This window comes from Canis lupus, chromosome 34 (assembly GCF_048164855.1).
Source record: "Canis lupus baileyi chromosome 34, mCanLup2.hap1, whole genome shotgun sequence".
Classification (NCBI taxonomy): Eukaryota; Metazoa; Chordata; class Mammalia; order Carnivora; family Canidae; genus Canis; species Canis lupus.
In genome coordinates, this window is record NC_132871.1 from 11,725,968 (window position 1) to 11,742,209 (window position 16,242).

The 16,242-nt window shown below is 41.1% G+C and overlaps 1 protein-coding gene across 18 annotated transcripts in view; it reads left to right on the forward strand.

The window, feature by feature from the left end:
- Positions 1 to 7,785: 7,785 nt before the first annotated feature.
- Positions 7,786 to 16,242, forward strand: part of ATF2 (activating transcription factor 2) — an 85,260-nt gene continuing 76,803 nt past the window's right edge. For 11 of the 18 annotated variants that reach the window (XM_072810992.1, XM_072810994.1, XM_072810995.1 and 8 more), the window contains exon 1: positions 7,909 to 8,080. The gene's annotated coding sequence lies outside the window, so the exon portion shown is untranslated. Of the gene's footprint in view, positions 7,847 to 7,907; positions 8,081 to 16,242 lie in introns of those variants that run through there. The other 7 variants (XM_072810997.1, XM_072810998.1, XM_072810999.1 and 4 more) reach the window with 3 other exon arrangements.

The following is a 16,242-nucleotide window of genomic DNA, read 5'->3' on the forward strand; positions in this document are numbered from 1 at the left end:
TATTCTTCTTTTCCCTCCACCCACCCATATCCTACTCTCTTCTCACACCACACATACACAGAAGCTCACCTGTACATTCTTTTATAGGCTTTCTGGCATTGTGTATATCACAATATACTACAGCATTGCTACTCAAAGTGAGGTCCGAGGATCATCAGTGTTGGCATCACTTGGGAGCTTGTCAGAGATATAGGTTCTAGAGCTTCACACACAATTTTCTGAATCAGAATCTGAATTTTAGCAAGGATTGCATGTGATTTGTATATACGTTAAGTTTTGAGGGCAATGTACTAGAATACAATTCCCCATATGCCTTCACTCAGGCTCCTTATCTTTTAAAAAGCTATCAACTCATTAATTGGGCAGCTCTCTGCCCCACCCCTTTTGGAATGTATTGCTAACCCAGTGATTCTGAAAGTGTGGTCTGAAAACTTCTGAGGGCCCTTAGAACCTTTCATGGGGTTCACAAGGTCTTCGCTCTTCCACTTACGTAGCTGCATGAGGCTAGACTGTCATCAGAACTTCAGCCCAAACAACATATTGCAACAGATCAAGTACAGAAATAGATACAGCTACTATTTTTTGAAGTTTTTTTTTTTATTTATTTATGATACAGAGAAGAGAGAGGCAGAGATACAGGCAGAGGGAGAGGGAGAACCAGGCTCCACGCACCGGCAGCCCGACGTGGGATTCGATCCCGGGTCTCCAGGATCTGGCCCTGGGCCAAAGGCAGGCGCTAAACCGCTGCGCCACCCAGGGATCCCAGATACAGCTACTATTAAGTGTGACACTGTTATTTACAAAAGTGAAAACAATGCCATTATTCTATTTTTTTGGTAATACTTTTGTTTTGGAAAATATAGTTACTCTCCAAAAAAATGCTATTTATGTTAACATGGAGTGCACGGGCCCAAAATAAAAAATTAGAACCACTGTCTAATCTGTCAATGAGAAAACAGACTCCAATATAGCATTTCACTTTCAACTTTATAGAAACCTCAGTTTTGTAAATTGAGGGTAACCCTCTATTCCTAGGTCACATCCTTTCAGCTATCAATCTATTTATAATCTCTAAAATCTCACATTCCTAGTAAGAATCTGCACTTCTTTTTCCTGAATGAAGCAAGTAATCTATCTCCTCTCAGATGTTTAGTAACTTAGAGCTGCTTTTTCAAGGGAGCTTAACTACTGAAGAGAAGAATTGACCTAAGATCAATTGGGACTCACAAATCCGAGGGCTTTTGATTGTTCTGTTCGCACGAGCTAACATCCTACAACTGATGTTGGCAGAGACTCCTAAGAGGACTAACCGTTGTTGGCAGTGGCTGCTTTTTAAAAAAGTATTTAGTCAGCATTTCCCAGCCTTGGAGATTCCAGGATCTGCTCCTCTTACAGGAGAGTCCCAGGGTTTGCCTTCTCAAATAGTTTACACGGTTTGGCTGCATCTCTGAGATGAACAGCTCAATATTATTCTCTCAAGACTTTTACCTAAAGTCCAGCTCAAAGTATTTATCTACCTCTCTAGAGATATCTAAAACATCTTTAGCTCTCAAGATCCCTAAAGTTGTACAAAAGGAGTAAGCTTATAATAATGTATGTTATCACATTTCTGCTTTGGGTCTCCATAGCACTACTGTTTAAATTATCTTACTGTTTATAAATGTGTTGTGACACCCCTCCTCTCTCACAAAAGTCTCCTTAGGACTGTGTCTTGTTTATAGTTGTAGCTGCAGGGCCAGAACAGTGCCTGGCATGTGCATGCTTAATAAATATTGATATTTTATGAGTAGTGAACTATATAGAAACGGAGCATTAGGTTAACAGTTAACCTAAGAGGCTGTCTCCAAGGTGAGAATGTAACTGGAAAGAGCAAGGTATTAGTTTAGGGCCTAGGAGGGTCCATATGACAAGGCCTTTCTTAGTTTCTGGCATAAGGAATTCATGGCTTTGGTATTATGTGGGCCACAGGTTGACAGACTAGTTATGGGGAGTCATCAAGGGTAGACACTGGAATGCCAGACAAAATTTTTTGCCCTAGGAGTGGTCCTGTCTACCTGTATTGGTAATTTAATTGTGTGTGGAAAGCTAAGTATGATGATGATAAACCCTTTTTCTAGTGAGTGGGGTAAGAAGTAGAAGGAGGCATTGATATGAAGGATGGAAAGTAGACCCTTAAATTCCATTCTCTCTCTTTGGACTGGTCTCACTGAAGCTGAAATGAGCTAATGTACAATTTGAAGATAAATAGAACTCTCTAATTTTTTCCCCATAATGCCATACATAGTTAATTACAAACTCTTTTGAGACCCAAAGACGGGGTGGGAAGTGGACAAGGACCTTCCTTGTACTTGGAATGTTCTGAATGGAAATTTTCATAGTGAGACCAGATGCTGAAAGGTTAACTACAACATAGGCCATTTCAGGGATGTGCAGGAAAACACCAGGTTGTCAGAGGGAAGGAAAGATCTGCCAGGAGGCAGAAGCTACCAAAAAAATCAACTAAAATGTCTAGCGCCATGCTGTCCTCATCTCATCACTCTGTACTGGGCTGCATCTTGAGGATTACCTGTGAAAATGTAGAGGCTTTCTCTAAGTCCAATCCAAACATAAGGAATGCCCTGGAGCATGCTGTTTTGTTTAGCTACAAACTGAAACTATGTCTTACAAATTAAATCTTTCTTTTCACCCTATTTTTCATATATACATATTTGTATATTTATATACTACATATAAGCGTATATACACTGGAGCATGGTTTTAGTTGAATTCTGAAGAAACGTTGCAGATTAATGGATTAACAACCACATAATAGCTTCTGAACAAGGTGGAGATTCCACATTCTGTGGCATTTGGAAGGTTTTGAGAACATTCAGAGGCCTCCATTGTTTCTTGCAGTATGTAATAATGGACATTTCTGTGGTAGAAATAGTTTTCTTCAAATAGCCTCTTGTATCTAAGGGATACCAATTTTATTCAGAAGTCATGCTGGGTTCTTAAAGGAGATTTACCAGATCCTCACTAATTTTCTTAGGAGTCAAGTTGGCTAGACGCATGTGTGGAATGATGAGACAGGCAAAGAAGGGATCCAGAACAAATTTCCTGCACTTGCAGAAGAGAAGATTGTAGAAAATTTTAGGGTTGTAGAGAATCTTAGGGCTATTAGAGGATATTGAGGAATGAGGAAAAAAAATTGAAAAGCAAAGCATTTTATGAAGATATGGATAGTGAGACAAGTTCATGAGATCAGAACCAAAAATAAGAACTACATTCATTTTGTCTAAGCAGAATGTTATCTCCATTTGTGGAAAAGTTATAGTAAAGGAACTGTTGTGGAACTATGAATATGTAAAATAAGACACTTTCTAACCACCAGGTTGCCAACAAGCACATGGAACAGATTTACATCCTTTCCACCTGTTTCTTTCCTGTGATCTCCTTCATTTTTTCTCATTTGTTTACTTTTTAAAAAAGAAAAGTAGCTAAAACTGCTTTCTTGCAACAGAGTACTATTTATATTTCTAAATAATAATTCTCTCTTCTATGAGGACTCCTGAAAGATTTTCTTTAAAGTAACATGTTCCTCAGGGTGCCTGGGTGGCTCATCAGTTCAGCATCTGCCTTCAGCTCAGATCATGATCTCAGGGGCCTAGAACTAAGCCCCACATTGGGCTCTCTGCTCAGCAGCAAGTCTGCTTCTCCATCTCCCTCTGATTTCTCTCACTCTCTCTCAAATAAATAAACAAAATCTTTAAAAACATAACATGTTCCTGTAGTCCAATATGTAGATACTTAGCTACTTGACAACAGACTGGAAAAGTAGGGATGTGGAGAAATTTAAAACTAAACCTATTGTCAATTGAAAATAATTCATTCACAACTGGAGAAAAGAATTTCAAATTTTTGATATAAGTGAATGGAAAATAATTGTTTTAAGAAAATCTAATTGAGGGATCCCTGGGTGGCGCAGTGGTTTGGCGCTTGCCTTTGGCCCGGGGCACGATCCTGGAGACCCAGGATCGAATCCCGCGTCGGGCTCCCTGCATGGAGCCTGCTTCTCCCTCTACCTGTGTCTCTGCCTCTCTGTCTCTCTCTGTGTAACTATCATGAATAAATAAATAAAATCTTTTTTTTTTTTTTTTTTTTTTTAATAAATAAAATCTTTAAAAAAAAAAAAAAGAAAATCTAATTGATGTAAACTTTTTTTTAAAAGATTATATTTGTTTATTCATGAGAGAACAGAGAGAGAGAGAGAGAGAGAGAGAGGCAGAGACACAGGCAGAGGGAGAAGCAGGCTTCATGCAGGGAGCCGGAGGTGGGACTTGATCCCAGGTCTCCAGGATCAGGCCCTGGGCTGAAGGCGCCGCTAAACCACTGAGCCACCCGGGCTGCCCACAAATTTCTTTGGAAACGCCATAACATTTTTAAAAATATTTTATTTTAATTCAATTTGCCAACATATAGTATAACACCCAGTGTTCATCTCATCACCTGCCCTCTAGTGCTGGTCACCCAGTTACCCCATCCCCCCACTTTCTCCCCTTCTGCAACCCTTTGTTTCCCAGAGTTAGTAATCTCATGGTTTGTCTTCCTAATTTTTCCCCACTCAGTTTTCCTCCTTTCCCTTATGTTCCTTTTCACTATTTCTTATATTCCACGTATTAGTGAAACCATATGATGGTCTTTCTCCGATTGACTTAGCATAATACCCTCCAGTTCCATCTGCATCGGAGCAAATGGTAGGTATTCATCCTTTCTGATGGTTAATATTCCATTGTATATATAAACCACATCTTCTTTTTTAAAGATTTTATTTATTTATTCATGAGAGACACAGAGAGAGAGAGAGAGAGAGAGACAGGCAGAGGGAGAAGCAGGCCCCATGCACGGAGCCGGATGTGGGCCTCGATCCTGGATCTCCGGGATCACAGCCCAGCTGAAGGCAGCGCTAAACCGCTGAGCCACTAGGGCTGCCCTAGACCACATCTTCTTTATCCATCCATCAATGGACACCGAGGATCCTTCCACAGTTTGGCTACTGTGGACATTGCTCCTGTGAACATTGGGGTGCAAGTGTCCTATCCTTTCATTACATCTGTATCTTTGGGCTAAATACCCAATAGTGCGATTGCTGGGTCATAGGGTAGCTCTATTTTTAACCTTCTTGAGAACCTCCACACTGTTTTCTGAAGTGGCTGCACCAACCTGCATTCTCGAAATGCCAAAACATTGAAAGTTCTTTTTCTCAGAGAATTAGGCATTTTGAGAGATGGAGTGAAGAAGTACCATTTTAGTGAATACATACTTGACCTAACAACTTGTGATTTGTCAATTTCACATCCTGCCCATTATCATATTTAGTGTCAGTAATCTGACCTGCTGAGGTTTAACTGATATAATTTGTGCTATGTGACTCAAACACTACCACAATTCTAATACTAGATAGGACTAGTACTTTTATTTTATTTTATTTTATTTTATTTTATTTTATTTTATTTTATTTTATTTATTTTAAATTAGGATCTATGATCCAGACTTTTTTTTTTTTAAGGTTTTATTTATTTATTCATGATAGAGAGAGAGAGAGAGAGAGGCAGAGACACAGGCAGAGGGAGAAGCAGGCTCCATGCCAGGAGCCCGACGTGGGACTCGATCCCGGGGACTCCAGGATTGCGCCCTGGGCCAAGGGCAGGCACCAAACCGCTGAGCCACCCAGGGATCCCCAGTACTTTCATTTTAATTTGGGACGTGAATAGTGTTAATATTCTGGCTTCTTTTTGGTCTCTTGAATAATGAAATTAGTTTTTTTTTTAAGATTTTATTTATTAAATTTAAAAAATTTTTAAAGATTTATTTATTTATTCATGAGAGAGAGAGAGAGAGGTAGAGACACAGGCTGAGAGAGAGAAGCAGGCTCCATGCAGGGAGCCTATGTGGGACTTGATTCTAGGTCTCTAGGATCATACCCTGGGCCGACGGCAGGCGCCAAACCACAGAGCCACCCGGGCTGCCCAGTGAAATTAGTTTTAAAAGACGAGTGAGTTGGCTCACATACGTGTACACAGGCCAGAAACCTGCTAAAATGTTCAGTGCCATGAGAATTTCACTTTTATGCCAGATACCATTATTAAACTGCAAATTAACTTTTCAAATACGATACCCCACAAACTTCCAATAATTTCAGTTTCACTTTGACTTGGATGTTTGAGAGTGCATTTTACATTAATACACAAACTTTACTCATAACTTGTCATAGACTAGAAGTCATATAATACATGAAAAACCAAGGCACTGAGAAAATCTAACTTTAAAGAAATCATTATAACAAATGTTTGTGGGAGCCCTTGATCATACTTTCCATTGTGTCCATTTATTGAACAATCAATATCCCCACACTTGACGTCGAAATATTTAAGTTATATAAAGAATCATAGAGCAACATTAAAAAATATTTTCAGTACTATTCTTTGTGTTTTCATGAGTGTATCTGTGTCGACTGCAGAACAGAAAATATGGTATCTTTTGTCCCTCAAGTTAAATTAATCAAATGGTCTCCCTTCTCTAACTCTTTTTTAAACAGCTACTTTCAAAGCTTGACAGACATTTCTTTGTCATCGTAGCAACCTAGTGAGCACTGGCTAGTATTATGAGAAGAGAGCCATTTCTAGTCCATATTCTAATTTGGTGTTCTTCGGTCCCCAGTAAAGGTTACTAAGGAGTTGATGTTTTAAAAGTTTGAAATTATCTGCATTAAAGGTGATACGTTTAAAATCTGTAACTACTAAGTAAAGGGAAATTGATAGAATACACCTTCCTAAGGAAGATTTTCTCTTGCAAGCAACTCCTTGAGCTGTTTCAACTTACAGTTATATAGTGGGGGGCGCTGCATTTCATATCCTTCCGGGTGCCAGGCGTTCAGGAGCCGGAACAACCAATATCAGCGATAGCTTCGTAAAATTTGAACAAATGCCATCCAAAGGCTTTTTCATTTCTTTGTAAAACTGACTTTTTTTTTTTTTTTTTTGCAAAACTGACACTTTTTTTTTTTCTTTTCTTTTTGCAAAACTGACTTCTCTTGGGACTCCCGGGTGGCTCAGCGGTTGAGCCTTCAGCCCAGGGCGTGATCCTGGAGACCCAGGATCGAGTCCCGCATCGGGCTCCCTGCATGGAGCCTGCTTCTCCCTCTGCCTGAGTCTCTGCCTCTCTCTCCATCTCTTATACATAAATAAATAAAATCTTAAAAAAAAAAAAAAGCTGACTTCTCTTTCCCGCTTCAGGCGTGTGGAGGCCTTGAGGGGGAGGGGCATTTTGCTGCAAACTCCGCCTCTCCCAAATCTCAGCTCCACGGAACCTCCCCGTCTCACATTTCAGGGCAGCAGAAAAGTGGGTCCAGGCGCGCGCCCGCCTAACGTTTTGCCCTCCTTCCTACCCAGGGCCCGGAAGGGACGGCAGCAGAAATACCGGGCTCCCGTGACGGAGCTCGGAGGCCTCCTCGCGCCTCCCCTCCCGCCACTCGCAGCCTCTTCCGCAGGTCCCCTCGTCCTCGGCGCGCACCGTCAAGCCCTTGGGCCACCCCGACATCCACCTGTTCCCGCATCCACAGCCCCGCCAGTCTCCAGCCCCAGCCAATCACAGCCTTCCGCAGGTGACGGAGGCTCCTCCCCTCCGGCTCCTTCGGCCCCGCCCCCTTCCGGAACCGCTTCCCGCCCTCTGGGCTCCTTGACCAATCGTCTGCGACTGAGTGGCCTTTGGTTCCCGCCCCCTCCAGCCCCTCCCTCCTCAGGTCCCGCCCCCTGCCGCTGAAGGCTGACGGCATCACCTGACCCGGAGGCGCTCGGTCGAAAGGAAGGCAAGAAGGGGCGTGTGCGCGGAGGGGAGGGGCGCGAGAAGAAAGGGGGGATGCCGGGAGCGGGGCGGGGAGAAAGGGGTGTCAGTCGGATCTCGCGAGAGAGGACGGAAGCCTGTGGGAGCCCGTGGCCTTTAAAGTGCGGTTCAGCCCTTTCCTCCAGGGGTAGTTTGTAAACACGGCTGAGCTCGGGCCTCCCGGGCGGCCGCGAGAAGCATGAACTAGCGACCTGGGAAGGTGAGTAGCGCGGGCGGAAGGCCGCAGGGCTGCGGCTGGAGGGAGAGGGAGAGAGAAGGCGCTAACATGGCGACGTCGCTCCGCGTAGTCCCCACCCCCCGCTTCCCATCGCCTCGGGCGCTCCTGCCTCGGTGCCCGGCCCTCGGGGCGACCCAGGCCGTCCCGCCAGCTGCGCGGCAGGCGCGGCGTCGGCGGCGGGGAGCCCGGCCGGCCCGGCGGGCCCGTTATAGGGAACTGGCGTTCGTCGTTCCGGCCCCTCCCCGCTCGCGCGCTTTCCTAACGAGGAGGAAAAAGGAATAACGGCGCCTCTTAGACCCCTCCCCCCCGGTTCGCCTTCCCCTTCCCCGGTTAGGTCGGAGGTGTCCGGGCGCCCCCACGCCGCACCCCCGGGGGCGCAGGGAGACCCCCGCCTTCAGCCCTTGGATCTGCAGGGAGAGGGCCGGCTCGGGTCTCCCCGCCCAGGACTCGGGGGTGCGGGGACTGTGTGGGTGATGCTGGCGGGGAGGGGGGTCGGGGTCCCCGCCTGCGGCCGCGCCGACGGCCTGGGCAGCCCGGGAGCTGGAAGTCCCCGCCGGTTCTGTCCTTTCTGCCCCCTCACACTCCCGCCACCCCCCGCTTTTTCCCTGTGGGGCGGGGCTGAGGTGTGGGTGCAGATTGATTCTGGTATTTTCCCCCATTTTCTTTCTTTTCTTTTTTTTTTTTTTTTAACCTCCCCGCACGGACTGCAGAGCCTCTGTAGGGTAAATAACCTGTGCCTTTTTTTTTTTTTTTTTTTAATGCCCTAGGGACCAGGGCCGAGGGAGTGACTGTGTGTGTCTGTATTTTTTGTGTTAGCTCGTTGAACCGACGCTAGAGGAAGGAGAAGGCGGAGGAGCTGGGGATCATTTGTGTCCTTAGATAGTCTGAAATTGCTTTCGCTTGGGGGGCGGGGGCGGGGGGGGGGGAGTTGAAAACTGGTTGAGGCCAAGCGCAAAACTACCGTCAATATGGTAGAGTAAAGGGATTACACCTGATGGACGACCTTCGCCCTGTTGACTGATAGTTAAATCATAATGTGAAAGTCCTCATTTCTTGGGGGTTTTAAATTATGGAGACGGTAACCGTGCGTTGACTTTAATGTACACACTTGATGTCCAGACAAACCTGTACCTCTCTGAGTGCACTTTGTGTCCTGTGTGAAGAAACCACTGGCACTGTCAGTAAGTAATAGCCTTTCTAGGCGTCGTTTTTAAATAGCCGTGTAACCTTGGTCCGTTGTACCAGAACTTGAAGGTAATAAGCTTGTTCAAAAGTCAGCCCTACAGGTTAAGTGACCTGAAAGGCAAACACAGTAGCAATTCCATCTTGTGATTACATTTGTTACACTGATTTGAGGAATCCGCTGTAAACACTTCGCAGAACTGCAAGAGTATCTTTGTAAAGGATGTTTAAAAAAAAAAAAAAAAGAGATGCCCTCTTACAGATAAAGAATTAGTTAAGGATGTTCTTGAATCTTTAAGGTCATCAGTAATTGAGTAACAATTAAAAATCTTGGTCTTTTTTTTTTTAAGATTTTATTTATTAAAAAAAGAAAGATTTATTAATGAGAGAGAGAGGGAGGCAGAGACAGAGGCAGAGGGAGAAGCAGGCTCCATGCAGGGAGCCCCATTTGGGACTCCATCCCAGGACCCCGGGGTCACGCACCTGAGCCGGAAGGCAGATGCTCAACCGCTGGGCCACCCGGGCATCCCAAAAATCTTGGTCTTTGTAATTTATAAGAATCTTACAAATTTATGGTTGTTTGTATGCTGCTTTCCGAAGACCTGTTTTATCTTGCTTCGAGAGGATTACGGCCATTAGATTTTTAATTATTTGAAATATATTGTGGTAATTTAGAACATAGATGTTTGTTTGTATTTGTCAATAAGGAAGGAGCTTTCAGGAACTGTGTGTGTGTGTTTTTAAGGTACATGTGTCTTCTGTAGATCTCATTGCATTTCTTGGAAATTCTTTTTAACCTTATAAGAATGTATATTTCATCCTTGGGGCACTATATCATAATGTATTAAATATGTAATCCAGAAATTCCTGTATTTTCTTTACTTGGAGTATTTGTTTCATATTTTTAAACAGTACAAATTAAGATTATTATGTCAGCTCTTTAACATAATTTGGAGGGATGCTTTTTCTTGGTATTCAGGATTTAAAAGCTATCTGAATATCATTTTTAAAAATGTTATGCTAGGGGCATCTGGGTGGCTCAGTTGGTTAGGTGTCTGCCTTCGCTTGGAGTCATGATCCCAAGGTTCTGGGATGACCCCCCGCCCCACTCCTTGCTCAGCAGGGAGCCTGCTTCTTCCTCTCCCTCTTGTTAGTGCTTGCTCTCTCCTCGCTCTCAAATAAAATCTTTAAAAAAAAATGCTACACATCAAATGTCTACTACCTATAACTAGCATTAAGTCTCAAGAAATAATTACATTTTTTCCTACCTAAATTGTTGTATTTTGAAAAAGTTGGGTTTTAATGATTTAGATGTTCTCTGCTGATAAATTGTTAGATTATATTAGATCAAATGTGTCGATCTTATCTGTGTCATTTTGAGCAAATAATACAATCCCCCCCCCCTTTTTTTTGGTATATTTTTTTATTGGAATTCGATTTGCCAACATATAGTATAACACCCCGTGCTGGACAGCCCAGGTGGCTCAACGGTTTAGCGCCGCCTTTAGCCCAGGGTGTGATCCTGGAGATCTGGGATCGAGCCCCATGTCGGGCTCCCTGCATGGAGCCTGCTTCTGTCTCTGCCTCTCTCTCTCTCTCTCTCTCTCTGTCTCTCATGAATAAAAAAAATAAAATCTTAAAAAAAAAAAAAACAGGGATCCCTGGGTGGCGCAGCGGTTTGGCACCTGCCTTTGGCCCAGGGCGCGATCCTGGAGACCCGGGATCGAATCCCACATCAGGCTCCCGGTGCATGGAGCCTGCTTCTCCCTCTGCCTATGTCTCTGCCTCTCTCTCTCTCTCTCTCTGTGACTATCATAAATAAATAAAAATTAAAAAAAAAACAAACAACTTGTCAACATACAGAATAACACCCAGTGCTCATCCCGTCAAGTGCCCCCCTCAGTGCCCGTCACCCAGTGATCCCATCCCCTCCACCACCTCTCCTTCCCCTATTCCTTGTTCATTCCCAGAGTTAGGAGTCTCTCGTGTTCTGTCACCCTCTCTGATATTTCCCACTTGTTTTCTCTCCTTTCCCCTTTAATCCTTTTCCCCATTTTTTAATATTCCCCCAATGAATGAAACCATATAATGTTTATCCTCTGATAATCTCTCTTTTTAAAAACTCATTGAATAACAGTAATTGGATAGTTAAATGATCCTTAGAAATTAATACATTTAGTACTTGTTATGCTATTCACTGTCATTAAAATGTACTATTTTAGTTTAACTTGGTTTTTCACTTAGTATTTCACACCTATTCCTTGAGACTAAGGACTTACTTAAAATGCTGCATGTTTTCTTAATGTAATTCTTAATGAGGGGTATAGTGATAGTATTCACTTATTTTCATCCAAGGGAAAACCCACAAAACATTTTATTTCTTTTGCTCTGTTTCTTGAGCTCAAGGTTAAAAAGTTAGAGTAAAACATAATTTCAGAAAATTTAAGGAAGTTTGTGGATTTTTAAGGCTAACAATAACTGGAATTACTTTACATATATTACTATAAATGTGTCCTGTATTATATAATTATAGCTATGTATGTATTATATATACTTTCATTTATTCTTTTTAACAATCTTGAAACATTCATTTACATTTTTAAGTATGTTTAAGTGATGCTTTTTTTTTTCTTGGCATTTTGGCAGTGGTAGTAGAGTGATTAAAAACATGTTTTTTTTTTTAAGATTTTATTTATTTATTCATGAGAGACACAGAGAGAGAGAGATAGAGGCAGAGACAGGCAGAGGGAGAAGCAGGCTCCATGCAGGGATCCGGATGTGGGACTCGTTCCTGGGTTTCCAGGATCAGGCCCTGGATTGAAGGGGGGCACTAAACTGCTGAGCCACCTGGGCTGCCCAAAACATTTTTTTGTTTTCTATTTACATCCCCCAGGAAGGGATGTAAATAGAATGTTTTTGGGCTGAGGCTTATTCACCCATGGCTGCGTTCTGTATCTTAACAAAGATAGTGATTCTCCTTTTTTTCTCTCTTAATACCCAAGGAATAGAAACAGTCCCAACAGTAGTAGTAGCTTATTACCACAGTGATTCTCAAGATTAGTAGGGGAAAACAGGGTGGGAATGTTTAAAATTGGCAAAAAGCCCATTGGCACAATACCAAGTGTATTTTGGTTATTTGACTAATAGTGGATCTCGTTATCTTGATAATACTACCTTAATTTACAAATTCCGTAAATGTTCTTTAGTTTGCTTACCTGAACCTAAACCTTACCTTTGTCATTCCAACTTCATAGCTTTGTTCTTCTAGTTTTGTAGGTTTTTTCTAATTCTTGTGTGTGGGCTAGTGTGTTTCTATTTATTGAACACTTAAAATAGTGTTACTAGAAATCAACTACAAGTTTGCCCTACTGACAAATAACTTTTCATTATTTTTGTTGCCTTCTAATTTTTGCATATAAATTATAGCTTCAAAATAAATTATGGCTTCGACAGAATTATATCATTAGAGACAGTTATGTTTTATTTTTATAGCTTTTGCATTTCCCCATATTGTCTAACTTTTGTAATATATAGTGGTTACATGATAGTTTACCAGTTGACCATTAAAATTTCCTCAATTTAAAGCCCAATGGGAAAATAATTTTCATTTTCTATTTTTATATTGAATTGAGCATCTCTGTGCTTAAATCTTTTTATTTATTTTTAATTGTTTCTGTAGGATACTAATCTCAGTTGAGATTACTAGGTCAGAGGATATAAATATTTCTCTATTGCCAAATTTTTACCTCCCCAAAATGTTGAGCAAGTCCACACTGTCAAGAGAATCTGAGCGCACCAACTTTGGAGTTGTGCTGATTAATAAAGTAGGATTGCTTAATTAGAAATTATTAATGGAAATAAATTGGATTATTTAGCAGTTTTACTTAGTAGACCATATCAATTATTCAGTAGACCAGTCTATAGTTATTTGCTTACGAGTGATCCATGTGCTGGGACAGATATATATATATATATATTTACTGTCATTTCACTATTTCTCATAAAGATTACTGAAACTTCTGACGGTCTGGTAACAGCAATCCTTAAATTTGATGTAGTTTTACATGGCTTTCATGTTGAGTGTTTCATGCTAGTTTGCTTTAATATAAGAGCTACTCTCTGACCTATAGATTGATGAGTTATTAAAACTCATGATGACATTTATTTCCATATAGGTAATCTTTGAAATGAATGGGTATTTTATAGTCAAATTGACTGCATTGTTGTTTCCTTAGTGTAGTCTTCTGGTACATAATATGTATATAATGTTTTAGGAGCTAGACTGTCATGGTTTATATAGTGCTAGTTTTAGGTATATAGTTTAGTGATTCAGCACTTCCATACATAACCCTGTTCTCATTATAAATGACAAGTGCCTGCCTTAATCCCTATCACCTATTTAAATCCATTCTCCTCCAACCCCCCCACCCCCCGCCCTTTCTGGTAACCATCAGTTCTCTATAATTAAGAGTCTGTTTCTTGGTTTGTCTCTCTCACATTTTTGTTTGCTTATTTCTTTTGTTTCTTAAATTCCACATGTGAATAAAATCATATGGTATTTGTCTTTCTCTGACTTATTTCACTTAGCATAATATTCTCTGGTGCCATCTATATTATTGCAAATGGCAGGGTTTCCTTCTTTTTTTATGGCTGGGTAATATTCCGAGGGGTGTTTGTGTCTGTGTGTCTGTCTGTATCACATCATCTTCATTCATTTATTGATGGACACTTGGGCTGCTTCCATTGTAAATAATGCTGCTATAAACTTAACAGGTGCATGTATCTCTTTGAATTAGTGTCTTTGTATTCTTGGGGTAAATACCCATTAGTGCAATTGCTGGATCCTAACGTAGTTCTACTTTTAGCTTTTTGAGGAACCTCCATACTGGTTTCCACAGTGGCTGCACCAGTTTGCAGTCCCACGAAGAGTGCACAGGTGTTCTCTTTTCACCACATCCTCACCAACACTTATTATTTCTTGTGTTCTTGATTTTAGTCATTCTGACAGGTGTGAGGTGATACCTCATTGTAGTTTTGATTTTCATTTGCCTGATAAGTGACGATGAGCATCTTTTCATGTGTCTTTTGGCCATCCGTATGTCTTCTTCTAATGTTCTTTTGAATTCTTTACGATTATTCAACTAATGTAACTGTACCATCAGTTCTCAGTCACAGTTTTGAGAATCACTGTGTCTTTTATCATTTGTAAGGAAGGTTTTAAGATTATTGACATATGCTGGATTGAGGGTTACTCCTTTTTTTTTTTTTTTTTTTAAAGATTTTATTTATTTATTCATGAGAGACAGAGAGAGGCAGAAACATAGAGGAAGAAACAGGCTCCTTGCAGGGAACCAGATGTGGGACTCGATCCCTGGACCTGGGATTATGCCCTGAGCTGAAGGCAGACGCTCAACCATTGAGCTACCCAGGCCTCCCAAGGGGAGAATATTCCTATAGTAATATTCTTTCACTTAATTTTGATATACTTTGAGAGGAGGAGAGAGAGGAGTTTACTAATGTTGTAGTGGGAATTATACATAACCTATATCGTATCTAATTTGTCCTCTTTATAATGAGAAATTGGTATCAATATACTCTTAATAGCAGTGATAGCTAGGACTTACTGTAATTCTTGGTGAGCTATGAATTTCTATTTTCTTTTTACTTTTACAAAAGATAAGTTTTTAATAAGGAGTAAGTAGGGACGCATGGGTGGCTCAGTGGTTGAGTGTCTGCCTTTGGCTCAGGGTATGATCCCAGTCTGGGGATGGAGTCCCACATTGGGCTCTCTGTGAGGAGCCTGCTTCTCCCTCTGCCTGTGTCTCTGCCTCTCTCTCTGGGTCTCTCGTGAATAAATAAATAAAATCTTTTTTTTTTTTTTTTTTTAAAAGCAATAGTACATTTTTTACATCTACCTTTAGAAAAATAATGCTACGGGCATTATTAGATAACCAAATCTAAAATGATATTATTAGTAAAAACTTGTATTATGTTTTATGTTCATAATATGTATTGTTTATGTTCATAACCATAAATCTGCAAGGTCTTGTACAGTTCTTTTTAAAGATTTATTTATTTTAGAGAGGGAGAGAGCGCACAGGTGAGTAGAGGGAGGCAGAGGGGGAAAGAATCCTCAAGTAGACTCCCTGCTGAGTGTGGAGCCTGCCATAGTGTTCTATCCTACCCTTGAGATCATGACCTGAGCCAAAACCAAGTCAGACACCTAACCAACCTACAGAGCCACCCAGGTGCCCCTATGTCTATTTCTAACGTTCTGTTGTAATTTTAAGACAATAACTTGCTTATCTTACATCACCCAGGGATTAGAGGTCTGGGAATAATTAAGACTCACTTAAAAAATGAAGTTTAACTTAAAACTGATATTTTTACTAAGGAATATTTTCGTATATGGGGCTGATCTCAATATTCACATATTCACATTTTCATGAATACAGTATTGGGAAGCCTGAGGTGTTCTTTATGTCTGCCATCAACTTTGAGGAATTTTGTCAAAACACTTCTATACTCTTGGGAATTGGTGATAAGTGTGAAGAACATGTCATGTCTGCTGTGAGTGGGGCAAAATTAAAAGCTGTTTTCCTCATTAAAGCTGGGCTTCTGTTTTTCTCACTTTTGAGGCATTTGATTTCCTTACATAGATGAACTAGACAGTATGGGATAACATCAAATTCATGGGTTAAAGATTAAAAACCTTTTATTTAAAAGTTAAACATGTAGTTCTCAGTTTGGGGCTTTAAAGAAGGTAGTAAGATTAGGATTGATTAGTATTAGGAAAATATATACTTAATGTCAAAGTAAAATACAGTAAAACTTGTAATAAAATTAATAGATACCATGTAAGTGCCATATACTGTGCTATGTATTTTATATATAGTATTATCCTTTATTCTTTTTGACGACAGTGAAAGTGATGTGTTATTTCTTGTGAACTAGGACCATAG